General features: G+C 40.8%; 1 long non-coding RNA gene across 1 annotated transcript; it reads right to left on the bottom strand.

The window, feature by feature from the left end:
* Nucleotides 1-4840: 4840 nt before the first annotated feature.
* On the bottom strand, nucleotides 4841-15622 carry LOC120916928. The gene is made up of 3 exons (XR_005744143.1): nucleotides 15554-15622; nucleotides 15397-15454; nucleotides 4841-4912 (listed from the first exon to the last, which is right to left on the bottom strand). It is a non-coding gene; the product is annotated as an uncharacterized LOC120916928 (long non-coding RNA).
* Between the last annotated feature and the right edge of the window lie 223 nt (nucleotides 15623-15845).

Here is a 15845-nt window from a genome sequence, read left to right as displayed (position 1 = left end):
TCCAAAAAGAAAAAGGTATCCTTTAAAAAATATAGATATGTACTTATGCATCACTTGCAAAACATGAAAGAAGTAAAGCAACATATTGCAAAAGAGACAGTATTTATACAAGATAAAAGTTTTGCTTTTGAACTTGTAAGAACATGACAGCCCTTCCCAAACAGCTCCCTAGTTTCACCTAAACCAAGAAAGGGAGTTTCAGAGATTACCTACAACTCCTTCAGAAGTGGGACTGATTTGTAAAGAACAGAAAACTTGAAACAAAGTATGGACTCTGCCACTCGCAGCCAATTAATTACAGTTCTTGTTTAGTATTTTAAACTGAAGATTAAACTTTATTAGTTCCAATGAGATTTAGCTCTAATCTTAGTTCAGACTTTTAATCTAAAATGGTTTAACTACAGCTATATGTGTGCGTAGCCTATTGCATTAGGGTGTGCACCCCAAAGTTCAAACACACATTAATGCCACCTGCTGTCACAGGAAGGGGGCTCTGGTGGTGGGAGAGCATATTACAGTACACACTAAATATGGGTGTAACGTGTTCCTAAAGTTGAACCTAGACTTTATTATAATGGGGGCATTTACACTGGCCGCTGGCACCCCCAACCACCCACCTGGTGCTGCTCCTGGATAATGCTAATGCACATGGGGTGATTAGGGTGTGCCCAGGCACACCCGTCACACCCTGTGCACACGCCTATGACTACAGCACATGGTATGAATAAGGAGACCTTAAAGCTAAAGTTTAGCCATAAAAATATAGCTTTAGTAAGCTGTGTTGCATTAACATGTATGTGCGTTACAAAGAAGCATATTTTTGTTTGTTTTTTTGTATTAGAAGCAGAAATTAGGTTAATTTGAGTGTTTGAGTGGACACTTTCTCAAACAAATGGTATTAAAAAAACATTTACAAAAGCGGTCCTCTAAAATAATGAAATATTGTTGCATGTTGGGCCAATGTCAGTTGGCACATGGATGTTTCCATTGGGCTAGATTCAGGTAGCTGTGCTTTAGCTTACGGCGGCGCAGCGTATCGTATTTACGCTACGCCGCCGCAACTTACAGGAGTAAGTGTAGTATTCACAAAGCACTTGCTCCGTAAGTTGCGGCGGCGTAGCGTAAATGGGGCCGGCGTAAGCGCGCGGAATGCAAATGTGGAAGGGGGGGCGTGTTTTATGTAAATCGATGATGACCTGACGTGATTGACGTTTTGTACGAACGGCACATGCGCCGTCCGTGTACATATCCCAGTGTGCATTGCTCCCGAGTACGCCGCAACAACGTATTGGTTTAGACGTGAACGTAAATTACGTCCAGCCCTATTCGTGAACGACTTACGCAAACGACGTAAAAAATTCAAAAATCGAAGCAGGGAACGACGTCAATACTTAACATTGCGTGCGCCTCATAGAAGCAGGAGCAAAATTACGCCGTAAAAAGCCTTACGCAAACTACGTAAAAAACTACCGCCGGGCGCACGTACGTTTGTGAATCGGCGTATCTAAGAAATTTGCATACTCTACTCCGAAAACAATGGAAGCGCCACCTAGCGGCCAGCGTGAGAATGCACCCTAAGATATGACGGCGTAAGAGAATTACGCCAGTCGGATCTTAGGCTAATGTCGGCGTATCTTGCTTTCTGAATACAGAAAGAAGATACGCCGGCGCAGATTTGAATTTACGCAGCGTATCAATAGATACGCCGGCATACATTCTTTCTGAATTTACCCCATTGTTTTTACAGTAATTCTGATTTTACAATGCATTCAGGTAATGAGGTCAACATAGCTTGACCTTTTTGACATATATGATCTATGGCATGTATGATACAACAGTGCCTTCTACAGGAAATTTTAGGAAATGTTTGCCAATACAAAAGTAGTTAGAAAATTTACACCCATGTAATGTGGGATTGTCTACCAAACTTTCCAAATAAATAGTCAGCAGGTTTAGCTGATAGTTAGTCCAAAGGAGAAAGAAGGTTTGCTTTCCAGGGCCCCAGGCTTTGGAATGCTTTACCAACCAGCATTCGGTTGGAGCAAAACCACCTGTCTTTCAGAAGGCAGATCAAAACCCTGCTTTTCTGATGGCATGAGACACAAACAACCAGCGCCCAGAGGCGATTCAGTTCGCATGTGCCGCGCTATATAAGTTTTTCATTCATTCATTCATTCATTCAGTTAGGCCTCATGCACACAGGGTGTTAGAAAAAATGAGCTGCAAAGCCACTACCAATGCCAGAAAAAAGCTTTTAGTAGCGATTTGCATTGGCATTAATGCGCGTTTAGCCACGTTTAGCAGCCTCTTCTATTTTCTACTCTTACTACAGAGCACACATCATATGACATGTCAAAATCAGTGATACCCTATGAGAGTCTTCTTAATTGATCTGACCATTTTCAGACTATTAATTTGAATGGAAGTCGCATTCAAGTCGGATCATCATGATCCGACTTGTAGCATGCAACTGGGACCCCCAGATCCATAGTAGATTCAAAAGGCCTGGTATAGATCTTGAAAGAGAACTCCACGGCAAAATGAGAAAATATGGTGTGGGGTCCCCCCAAGACAATACCAGACTCGGTCTAATATGGATTTTGAGGGGAAAATCCCATGTTAAAAAAATATACCAGACCCTTATCCAAGCATGCAGCCTGGTAGGTCAGGAAAGGGGGGGGGGGATGAGCAAGCGCCCCCTTCGGGCCATACCAGGCATCACGCCCTCAACATGGGGAGGGTGGGTGCTTTGGGGGGGCACAAGGGCTTCTTCCCGACAATCCTTTACCAAGGGGGTGCACAAATCCCAGCCTCTCCTATGTGAATAAGCATGGAGTACATTGTACCCCTACTCATTCACCCCCAAAAAAGGCAGTGTGGTGTAAATAAAAAGACTCGGTTTTGACAAATCCAATGTCTTCTTCCTCCGTTTTTTCCCCTCCAGTGGTGTGTTCTTTCTCTGGTGTTCTTCCTCTGGTTTTCTTTGCTGCTGCTGTTATCTCTGCTGTTGGCTCCCATTGTTGTGCCTGCTCCTTTCCCCCTTGGTTTTTTAATACATGCAGGGGGCCCACCCCTTGTGATGTCATGTTCCGGAGGGAGAAGACCGAAGTAAGAAGACACGTTGATTTTTAATAAAGGGCTTGTCAAAATTGGCTCTTGTTTTTATTTACACTACACTATCTTTTTTGGGATGAGTGGGTAGGGGTACAATGTACCTCATACTCAATTAGATAGGGGGGCCAGGGTCTGGGGGCTTGTTAAAGGGGGCTTCCAGATTCCAATAAGCAATCACACACATTTCATTTTGGCATTTTGTGAAGCAAAACATGAGAAAACCCATCCCCTGCCATCACCACCACCAGGCTGACCAACCCTCACTACTTTGATCCCAAGTATAAGCTACCCTCTGATACACACGAATGATGAGATGCAGTCCACAACCATCATTGACTTCTCTTTACCGCATGAAGGTTAAGATAAAATAGATATTTTTTTACATGGGCCCATCTTTAATAAGTGGCCAAGTTCTGTTCTCTTGCCCATTAACAGGGAATTCCTCTGCAATGATCTACCAGCTATTCTGGTGGGGACCACTCCCTTAAGGGAGGGGCAGCATTCCCCAAAAGGGGAGGGCCATTAACTGGAGCATTGCATGACCTGTGCTTGAAAACCTCCTCTTACTCACTCCTCGTCACACTGGTAAGCAACCCAGCAGGGGGTCCGCGCATGCCCACCGCGTACTCCCTAAGCATACCTGTCAGTACCGCGGACTCGATGTCCGCCCTGGGTCCGCGATTGTGACACAAGGCTGCAGAACGGGGAGATGCCTATGCAAACAAGGCATTTCCCTGTTCTGCCTAGCAACATGTCATCGTGATCTCTGTCATGTTGTAGTGAGACCACCCCCCACAGTTAGAATCACTACCTAGGACACACTTAACCCCTTGATCGCCCCCTAGTGTTTAACCCCTTCCCTGCCAGTGTCATTTACACAGTAATTAGTGCATTTTTATAGCACTGATAGCTGTATAAATGACAATGGTCCCAAAAAAGTGTCAAAAGTGTCCGATTTGTCCGCTGCAATGTCGCAATCACGATAAAAATCACAGATAGCTGGCATTACTAATAAAAATAAAATCATAATAAAAATGTGCAAACCAATCAATATACGCTTATTGTAACTTTTTTAATCACAAATATATAGAAGAATACATATCGGCCCAAACTGAGAAAGAAATTTTTTTTTTATATATATTTTTGGGGGATATTTATTATAGCAAAAAGTACATTCTTTGTTTCAAAATGTACGTTCTTTGTTTGTTTATAGCACAAAAAATTAAAACAGCAGAGGTGATGAAATACCACCAAAATAAAGCTCTATTTGTAGGGAAAAAAAGACGTCAATTTTGTTTGGTTGCAACATTGCACGACCGTGAAATTGTCAGTTAAAGCGAGGCAGTGCCGTATCGCAAAAAGTGCTCCGGTCAGAAAGGGGTTAAATCCCCTCGGGCTGAAGTGGTTAACATTGAACTACTGAGCTCTGTAAACTACAGGGTGTGTTTTTCAGCAGAGGGACTAAAAATGCCTGGAAAAAGTTAGTAGGAGCCCAGAGCTTAACTTGCTGGCTGCATTTGAAAAACATTAAATATTCATATGAAAAATTTTATATTAAGTTTAAATGGTAAATATTGTATTTTTTATGTCAAACATAACAAATATAACAAGAAAATTTATACTAAACTGCCCTACATTTCTTTTAATGTATCTGGTTAAAAGTTAGCATAGGTCTTAAGAGTATATCTGTGGAGAAAGGGTTCTAAATGTCTTCACTTACGCTTAAGAATTGAATTCCAGCTATCCAAATGTATTTTCTGATACTGCTCTTCATAGTCTGATACAAATCTTCTGCCATCTGTAGTGAAAGATTGAACAAAATGCCATTATTGTTAAAAACCTAATTGGTATCTATTGGTATCATAACTACATGTTTTTAAAGCATTACAGATGTGCATGTTCCCAAGATTCTAGCAGAATACTATGATGAAGTTTTAGGCAGGTGTAAAAAATGCTGTAAATTAAGAATGCTTTCAGAAATAGTGCTAATAGTTTATTTTTATCAATTAACAAAATAGAAAGTAAATGAGCAGAAGAGAAATACAAATCATTAAACATGTGCACACTGAAATATTTCGTTTTTGGAATTTTGTTTTGTCCGAAAAATAAATTAATTTAGTTAATCCCGAAAATGTGTTTTTATTTATTTTGTTCGTCCGAAAAAACTAATTAATTAAGGTCGAATTTGTCATTGAAAGCTTATGGTGTCCGTTGAATGTTCTAAGAAGATTCGACGGAGCAGCTAATCTGTACGACACTGCAATTGTACATTTTCGGTCGAATGTTCCGCCTATAAGCTATAGAAGAATTCTAATGTTGTATGACACTAGTAATAATTATATTTATAAATTATTATTATTGGTCAACCAACATTCAAATTCTTCTATAGCCTATGGGAGGAGAATTTGACCGGAAATGTACGATTGTGGCGTTGCACAGTTTAGCTGCTTGTCGAATGGCAGATTAGACATTTGTATTTTTTTCGCTGCTTCTTCGAATCTTCGTCGTTCATGTCGAATGGTCTACCCCAACACTGTGTCTATAATGTCGAATCTTTTCTCTCTATGTCAAATCTTTCCTCTCTATGTAGAATAATCTTGGACTAATAGAGTTAGGTTAGGCACATTCAACCGCAGATTCGATAGACACAGATTTCTATTGTCAGCGTCATGTAGAATCTCCTATCTGTATTGAACTGTTGCAGCAAAGAAAACTAAAATAATACATGTCGGATCTTTCGGATTTCGGAATCTGCGCGTTCGTTTTCGTTTGTTAAAACGATATTGAAAATACCTGAAATTCGGACGAAAATGCATTCGGACAAAAAGGAATGCATATGTCTACAAATCATCTTAATATTTGCTATGACCACCCTTTGCCTTCAAAACGGCATCAATTCTAGGTACACTTGCACACAGTTTTTGAAGGAACTCGGCTGGTGGGTTGTTTCAAAAAACTTGGAGAACCGACCACAGATCTTCTGTGGGTGTAGGCTGCCATCTATCTCTAGTCTCTTTAAAGTGGAGATTCACCCAAAAAGTAAATTTTTAACATTAGATTAATGCTCATTTTGTCAAGGGGAATTGGGTGGTTTTTTTAAATCGAAGCAGTACTTACCGTTTTAGAGAGGGATCTTCTCCGCCGCTTCTGGGCGTTCCTATTTGATTGACAGGCTTCCGACGATCGCATACATCGCGTCACGATTTTCCGAAAGTAGCCGAACGTCGAAGCGCAGGCGCCGTATAGAGCCGCACCGACTTTCGGCTTCTTTCGGCTACTCGTGACGCGATGTATGCGACCGTCGGAAGCCTGTCGGAAGCCTGTCAATCAAATAGGAACGCCCAGTCCCGAAGACCATACCCGGAAGCGGCGGAGAAGATCTATCTCTAAAACGGTAAGTACTGCTTTGATTTAAAAAAAAAACACCCGATTCCCCTTGACAAAATTAGCATCAATCTAATGTTAAAAAAAAATTCCGGGTGAACTCCCGCTTTAAGTATCACAGGCAGAATTGATGATGAAGAGATAAGGGCTCTGTGGGGACTAAACAATCACTTGCAGGATTCTTTGTTTTTTTTATACTGAAGATAGTTCTTAATGACATTGGCTGTATGTTTGGAGTGATTTTCCTGCAGCATAAAAAATTTGGAACCTATCACTTGCATCCCTGATGGTATAGCATGATGGATAAGTATCTTCTTGTATTTATCAGCATTGAGGACACCATTGATCCTGATCAAATCTCCAACTCCAGTTGCAGAAATGCAGCCTCTTGCAACTTGCAAAAAAAACTCCACCACGCCTCACTGTTGCCTGCAGACACTCATGATTGTACTGCTCTCCAGCCCTTCAATGAAAAACTGTCTCCTGCTACAGCCACATTTTTCAAATTTTGACTCTTCAGTCCAGAGCACCTGCTGACATTTTTTTGCACCCCAGTGCATGTTTTGATGCACAGTTGAGTCACTCAGCTATGTTTCCACATTGGGGATATGGCTTTTTGGCCACAATTCTTCCATGAAGACCATTTCTATCCAGATTTCTCCAGACAGTATACCTGGTTCCCACTAGTCAGTTCTGTGCTGATGGCACAACTAGACATCTTCCGATGTTGAAGAGAAGTACGCATGATGTGTCTTTCATCTGCTGCATTAAGTTTTCCTTCACTGCATTTATGGTCCCCAACGCTGCACGTTTTTTGTGCTTCTTCAAAATAACTTGAATAGCACATCTTGCAACCCCAGTCTACTTTGAAATATTTGCCTGTGAGAAACCTTGCTGATGCAGTATAACTACATAGTGTCTTGCTGCTGTACTCAGCCTTGCCATGGTGTATGACTTGGGACAACCTCACCTTAGTAGCAGAGTTTGGATGTTCTTCACCCAGTTTTAAGCCTCCTACACAGCTGTTTATGTTTCAGTTAATGACTGTGTTTCCATTTACATATGAAATTGATTATCATTCGCCCCTGCTTGGTAAACTGATTAATCATACACCTGACTCTAACCCTTACTTTACAGCATTTCTCCATGAACTGTAAAGCAGGGAGAGGGTCTTTTTAATGATGAAGTTGAGGCCAACATAAAAAAAAACTATTCTTTAAAGTGGAAGCTACCTTCAAGAGGAAGTAAACCCAGTTATGAAAGAAAAAAAAAACACCACCTGCTCCCGCAGCCATCCTCTTCCAACGCTTGGGCAGCCGACATCTTGCCCGGGGGTTACTTCCGGGTATCGCGGCTCCGGCGCTGAGATTGGCCGGAGACGCAATGATGTCACCCCTGCGCATGCACGCTGGAGCCGGCAGTGATGGCACAGCCTCAATCAAGAATGGCACGCTACAGTGTGCCTAGGCCACTGTCTACGACGCATGCACTGTAGACAGAGACACCCGTGATTTTAGTAAATATCTCATAAACCGTAGAAGTTTAGGAGATATTTCAAGCACCTACAGGTAAGCCTTAATCTAGGCTTACCTGTAGGTTAAAGTGGTTGTAAATGGTTTACAACCACTTTAATACTATGCTGTACATGATGTTTTATAGAACATTGGGATTGTCATGGGCAGCATCACTGACAATTAATTCTGGCATTGAAAATATTTTACCTTTGTGATTAATTTTGTTAAAATTTAAAATGTAGGTTTTAACAGAATCACAATATGATTCATTTCCAGTTGGAAAAAAAAGTGGTAATTGTCTGAATTTAAGGAAGCAGCAGCTACAACAGATCTAAAAACTAAGGGAAAGTTTATGCATAAAAAATGAAGTTAAAGTCCTCAAATTTGTTCAGATTGGTCAGTGGTACAACAATTTAGATTGTGAGCTCCTGTACCACACTGTCTAAAAGAGTTTAATAAATTGTCAAGAAGAATACACATAAATAGTTCAAAACCATAACCCTTTAAAAAGGGTACTGACAGAGCATGACACCTTTTTCGCTAGCCCATACTAACAAAAACACCTCTTTACTCACTAAACAGGCTATGCTCTCCTGCTTTAACTCCATCCACCTGACTATTTAGACTATATAACAAAGTGCCTTACGTGACATCCTTGCTACCCAGCAGCAAAAAGGAAGAACCTCACTTTAAGGGGCCCTAACACCCTGTTACACCTCCCATGTTTTGTATGGCATGCACTCAAGCCACCACGCCGACTGAGTATCCAATACCCAAATCAGTACAATATCTCTTTGACATTTACAGTTCGCAGTAAATTGACTGAGACGGTCAGTAGTAAATCATATTACTAACAACAATAAGAGTAATAGAGCAAAATAACATATTTTACAGCAGTGTTTCTCAACCACACTCTGATGTGATGTGAAACTCATGTATAGGGAGCCTTTGATGTATAAGGACCACTTTGATGTGATGGGTTCCTCTGATGTATAGGGGGCTTTGACATCAAGGGGGAACTATGATGTGATGGGGGACCTCTGCCATGATGGGGGAACTCTAATGTGATGCAGTGCTTCTGATGTGTAGGGGAAGTTCTGATATGAAGTTGATTTTATCAAGGTAGTTGTGTACATTGTCCCAGGTTTGCCATCGATAAGTGACTTTTATGCTTTTTACATTATAGACTGGAGTGACTCAATATTTTTCTTCCTTTAAAGGGTGCCACAAGTGAAAAAAAGCTGAAAATCACTGCTTTGCAGTAGGAATGTGCACACTGAAATATTTCGTAATTTTGGTTTAGTCCGAAAAATAAATTAATTTAGTTACTCCCGAAATTCATTTTTATTGATTTTGTTTTGTTAAAAAATGCACAAAGTGCAGGAGTCTGTCAGATGTTCTAAGAAGATTTGACGAATCAGCTAAACTGTATGACGCAGTGATCATACATTTCTAGTTGATCTAGTTAATGCTCCTCCCACAAGCTATAGTAGAATTCTAATGTTGTTTGACTAGTAATAATTATAATTTTTTATTATTATTACTAGTCAAACAACATTAGAATTCTTCTATAGCCTATGGGTGGAGCATTTGACCGTAAATGTCCTCTCACAGCGATCGTATGTTTTTAGCTGCTTCGTCTAATCTTCATGTCTCTATACTATCGAATCTTTTCTCTCTATGTCGAATAATCTTGGACTAATAGAGTTAGGATAGGCACATTCAACTGCAGGTTCGATAGACACAGATTACTATTGTCACCATCATGTCGAATCTTCTATCTATATCGAACTGTTGTCGCAACGATACGAAAATATAATGGATACGAAAATAAAGCATTTTTGGATTCTGATTTTGTATTTTGGATTCTGCACCCCAAATAACTCAGGCAGAGCTCATGAGTGTAGAAGTTAGCATTCACTACCTTTTCCTAGAACAGAACAGACAACAACAGGCGTGTCTGCTCTCACTGCATGAACACAACCCACTTCAATGTTAAGCATCTTGCTTTCTCTTAATTTTCCAGCTCAAAAAAAAAAAAATGATGTCCAGTTGGGTTCAGTTAACGGAAGAGATTAAACAGTACAGTCCTTCCAGTGTTAAACAGACACTTCTCAATCACAGTAGCTTAACAAGACAAACAAAGCACATATTTTCCTTTTTTTCAGGGTTACTCGGGTGTTCACTCTCTTATAGAGGTTACTTTGAAACTATTTTCCCCAGGCATTTTTTCCGGAAAAAACGGGTACTCACAGAGCATGACGGAGTCCCTTTTTGCTAACCTATTATAACAGAAACCCCTCTCCACTTAAACTCTATGAAACTCTCCTGCTTAAACTCCATCCACCAGACTATTTATACCCTATACCAATCGGCCTAAAGTTATCTGTTACCCAGCAACAACACTCCCCTTAAGTGATGCTAACGGCCTGTTATGACCTCCCTCTATCATTCTAGCACTATCTTCCTGATCCTCAATATCTAAAGCGAACAATTCTTGTGCATGACCAAGATGATCCTCCTGCAATCAGTGATCGTGTGATTGTCTAAATTAATAGGGGAAGAAATATGTTGGGCTTTGGCGCACACTATTGCACACATATGGTGACATGTTTCAAACAACACATGTATTCTATGGAACATGAAAAAAAGACCATATTAAACTAAAATATAGTAAAAAAACAATATCCCCCCCCCAAAAAAAATAATAAAAAAAAATGAAACTAAACCGCTCACAATTTTTTTTTACCTAGCATAAGATAAAAAATAAAATAAGAAAATACCTAAAAGAAAACACAGTGAAACAATAAAAATAAAAAAGACTAAAAAAGACTAAAAGACTAAAAATAAAAAAGGGAGGTCCCAGCAGCTAAACAGCAACTATAGTTGTTCCTGACATACACAAAAAAAAAGTCCCAAAAAGGACAGTTGGTTTCCTGAACTGTGAATAAAGGGGAGGAGAGGGTACACAAGAATATGTAGCTCACCACACTGCAATCCACAGCAACTTAGCTCAGAATAGCACTGTATAGTAACTAACTGTTCCTACACAGACTGTCAGCCCTCAATATACTCTTCCAACACACACTGACAAATGACTTCAAGGAACCCACCATTTTCTAGTAAAGGGGCTGACACATAACAATCTCCCTACAGGCCAGGCAGTGCATGATAATTACAAAGACTTGTCTTGCATGGCCAATTTTTTCATACATTTGCTGAGACTGTGGATTTTGAACATGAAAGATTTGCCTCTAACCCATTAAAGTGGCAAATCCACATTTCATTCCTAATTTAAATGAAAAAGTACTGCTAATGTAGCGCTAACCCCGCAGGAGCTGCTGGTTGTTGTTGGGATCGGCATATTAAGTTACCTTTCAGTGTTGTCTAGGGGTGTAGTTGATGAGTAGAGTAGTGAGCGAATGTCAAGTCAATGAATAAAGGTTTTCAAATGCTTTATTTCCAGGCCCAACATGGCCAACATCAACATGAGGCAGAGCAAGAAGGTGATGAAGCGAGAGAGAGAACTTTGCAGTATCAGGCCTGGATATGAGAAAGAGCAATCCTGCTCTCAGTAGCACAATAGTAGTAGGTACAGTTCGTCGCCACTCTAGCCAGAGTGGGTGAAGTGCCTCCGGACAGACTTCTGCCACAAGCCTGGCAGCCGAAGTGTCACTTTAGGTTGCTGGGAGGCTCTAGGGCCTCTGCCACAGGCCTAATACTTGAATGAGGTGAACGGATTGAGCGAATCCTCCCAGTAGATTAAGTTAGGGTCACCGGGTGACAATTGAAGTGTACCTGTCAATTTCCCGGTCACCAGATCCCCGATGGTTCGTTCAAGCCCTGTTGGACAACCTGCCTCCGGGTTCTCCTCAAGCCGACCCCCCATCGAACGGCACACAGACTGCGATCGCCTCAGTAGAGTTGGAAACCCAGTAAGTCACTGGGGCCCCTATCAGGAACATGGAGCTCCGCGTAGCATGTGACCCCGGCCTGGAAGGCCATCGCCGGGGTCCGTTGGATGCGCACACCCTGAAGGTGGGTGCCGCACTTGGAACCTGGAACCCGCGAATGGCGTCCGCCACAGATATACTCTCCCCCAGCATGCCCCGCGAGGGAAAAACTCCTCTAATTGGCTGCTGGGGAAAAGCGGCTCTGCCAGAACCCCTCTAGCGCCAACTGTCATCCAGGGATGGGATTGCATCCCTGGAGCGCAGACTGACCTACAGGACAGTTCCGGAATGACAGCAGCCCAAATTTAGAAAATTGTGAATGGGAGCAACTCTCCCATTCCCCACTAACGTGCATAGTGCCCATACTGAAAGTAAGGGGGTGCTACATAAAAGTGGCATTAAACCCAAAACAATTTTTTTTATTTATTGTAGCTTACTAATGCTAATACTAATACTAGATGTAGTGGCTGAATTTGTTTAGTTCCTTTTTTTTTTTTTACTTTTTATCTCTGTTTTCACCTGATGATCTGGCCAGTGAAGCCAGCCATAAATGGATCAACATTTGACTGGTTTGGCAGGTACCAGACAAGCTTTGATCAATGTATGGGCTAGCTGGTTGTTCACAAGTCTATCTATCACCAGCCCATTGAAGATCAGTGCCACTGGCTATAGCCGGCAACATTATATTATGTTGATGGAGAATACAATAGATCAGCGGGAATAATTTCCCCCATCCACATCAAATGTGTGGATAGGGGAATCGGCCTATTTTTTTTTCCGTTCAACCCACCTCCTGTATTGGAGTGCCTCCACTCTGGTTGAGGGAGTACAGGGGCACAATTGGACAGCAGCATTGTCAGTCTGGGGGGAGGAGAGTGTTAGATGTGCTATCAGATTTAGATACACTAGATAAACTGAACCAAACTCCAGCTAACACTTTTTAAGCAGTTACAGCAACAGTTTGGTTCCTTTAGGCCCCTTTCACACTGGGGCGTTTTTCGAGCGTTATTTGAGCGTTATTCAAGCGTTTTTCGAGCATTATTCAAGCTTTATTCGAGCGTTATTCGAGCGTTATTCGAGCAAAGCCTCATCTGCAATCCCAATGTGCTGGTAAAGCACCGCTAAGACCCTAAAGTTTTAGGGCATTTTTGCAGTGCCTCAGTGAGAAAGGGTAAGGCGTTTTTACAGCGCTTTCAATTCATTTCAATGGAGAGGGGCGTTTTTGGAGCGTTTTTTTCAGCATCAAAAGCTGCTCCAAAGATTCTGCTTGTAGGACTTTTCTCAATGCCCCCGCCGGTGCAACGCTTCAGTGTGAAAGGGCAAGACGTTTTTACAGCGCTTTCAATTCATTTCAATGGAAAGGGGCCGTTTTTAGAGCGTTTTTTTCAGCGCCCAAAAGCTGCTCCAAAGATGCTGCTTGCAGGACTCAGTGTGAAAGGTTCCATTGAGATGCATGGAGAGTGTTTTATGAGCTTTTTAATAGCGATATTTTTAACGCTGTAAAAACGCTTCAGTGTGAAAGGGGTCTAAGGGATAAAGGTTTTACATAAATAAAGCTTAACTCTCTAGTTGTTACAACTGCAGGACAGCTTGTTCTGTTGAAAATCAACAAACTTGGTATCCAGATCACCAAGTAAAAATAAAGTAACGAAACCCTAAAAAAGAAAACTAATGCAGAGATCATATCTATGCATTGGTGAATTGCAATATAATAAATGTTTATTTTTGGGTTTAACCACCTGTGGCCCGCGCTATAGCCGAATGACGGCTACAGCGCGGACCTGAAAATCCAAGTGGACGTCAATTGACGTCCGCCCCTTTTGGCGTTCCCGGCGCGCGCTCCCGAGCGCGCAGTGGGGAAACACTGTGTTGGCCGTGTCCCTTGGACACAGCCAATCACAGATCGCGGCGAACGGCCAATCAGCCGTTTGCTATGCGATCTGTGCGGCCAATGAGAGATGATCTCATATGTAAACATATGAGATCATTTCTCATTGCCGGCTCACACAGAGACAGCGTCCTGTCTCTGGAGAGGAGACCGATCTGTGTCTCTTGTACATAGGAACACAGATCGGTCACCCCCCCACCTACAGTTAGAACACTATATAGGGAACATATTTAACCCCTTCCTCACCCCCTAGTGTTAACCCCTTCAATGCCAGTCACATTTATACAGTAATTAGTGCATATTTATAGCACTGATCGCAGTATAAATGTGAATGGGGCCAAAAATGTGTCCGATCTGTCCGCCATAATGTCGCCGTCCCAATAAAAATCGCAGATTGCCGCCATTACTAGTAAAAAAATAAAAATAAAAATAAAACAATTCTGTCCCCTATTTTGTAGGCGCTATAACTTTTGCGCAAACCAGTCGCTTATTGCGATTTTTTTTTTTTTTTTACCAAAAATATGTAGAATACGTATCGGCCTAAACTGAAATTTTTTATATTTTTTTTAAATTGGGCTATTTATTAGAGCAACTAGTAAAAAATATTGTAGCTCACATTGCTTCACTACTGCTCCGTTCAGCTGCTTGGAGCAAAAGAGAAATTTCTGGTACTGCTGGGTTTGAAGGAGCATGTGACTTACTCCCCTTCTACTCATGTAAAAGCACTGGTGCTTGGTAAATGGTCTACCGCTCTCACGTGGTGCAAGAATGTAATCCATAGCCTTGTAGAAGCTCTGACTAGAGTGTCTTGAAGCTGAAACAGGGCTTACTTTTCCTGCTTCCTGCAGCTAACTGGACTAGTCAGGGTGGGGGTTAAAAAGAAAAGTAAGTGCGGCTGGGAAGGGTGGAAGTTTGATGAACCTGTTACTTTGTCCAACTGGACAACAGGTTTACTTAAGCTCTGCCTTTCCAAGGAAAATCAAGTATGATTATGTCTTTAATTATATATATTTCAGTATCTTATTTACAGTATATATTTCCAATCAAAGTAGCCTCAGCATATTTTCAGCTTAAATTTACCAGGTTTGTGATAATATCGCATTAAATAAATGCAAAAAGATGACCCATAAAAGTGTAACTTTCCAGATATTTTAAGAACACAGCTAAAAAAAATACACTAAAAAAAAAACATACTTAATATGTACTCAAACACTCTGATGGCTTTTAATGCAATACTAGGTTTTAACAAACAATGTGGATGTTTAAGTCTTATAAAGTATTTATCAATTGTCTATTGTATTTCCTGTTTGTCTACCCATCTTAGCCAATTTATAGGATTTTGTATCTAGCTTGTCATAAATCTACATATTGTACATTTAACATTAAAGATAATAAATCTGCTTTAGAATTTCAATAGCATTTTTTCGTTTTATTCTGTTCAACACTTTCTCTTCAAATAATTAAAGAACGGAGATAAATAATTGCATCCTAAAATAGTGACAACAAGAAACACAAGTTTTTATAAAAAAAAAAAAAAGCTTACGTCTGCCTTTGAGATACAACATGGACTGGGGGCCCCAATTTCTTGCCATTAACTTATTCTGAAAGTGCACAGAAACAAGTAAAATATCAAACAAATGTACTTTAAGCTAAGTATAAGACAGCAAATTGGATATATCTAAATGTGAGTTCAATATTACCTTAGGAGCAGACAGTGATTCAGAAAGAATTAAAAGGAATATAGTACAGGTAAGGTACAGCACTATTCGCCTATGCTAAAATAGAAAAAAAAATAAGGACCAGTATATACAGCACCAATATCAGGTTACATAGCTGAATATAAAACATTTTATCTTACCATTATAGATGTTGTAGCGTAACACTATCTGATAGCGTTTTCTTCATCAGAAACAAAACAGAAGCTCCGGTGTGTTGTTAATGAATATAAGTAATGCAAACCCTTGATACAATATGATGAGCGTCTTCTAGTCA

Source organism: Rana temporaria, chromosome 11 (assembly GCF_905171775.1).
Source record: "Rana temporaria chromosome 11, aRanTem1.1, whole genome shotgun sequence".
NCBI classification, from domain to species: Eukaryota; Metazoa; Chordata; class Amphibia; order Anura; family Ranidae; genus Rana; species Rana temporaria.
This window is presented reverse-complemented; position numbering and strand designations above follow the sequence as displayed.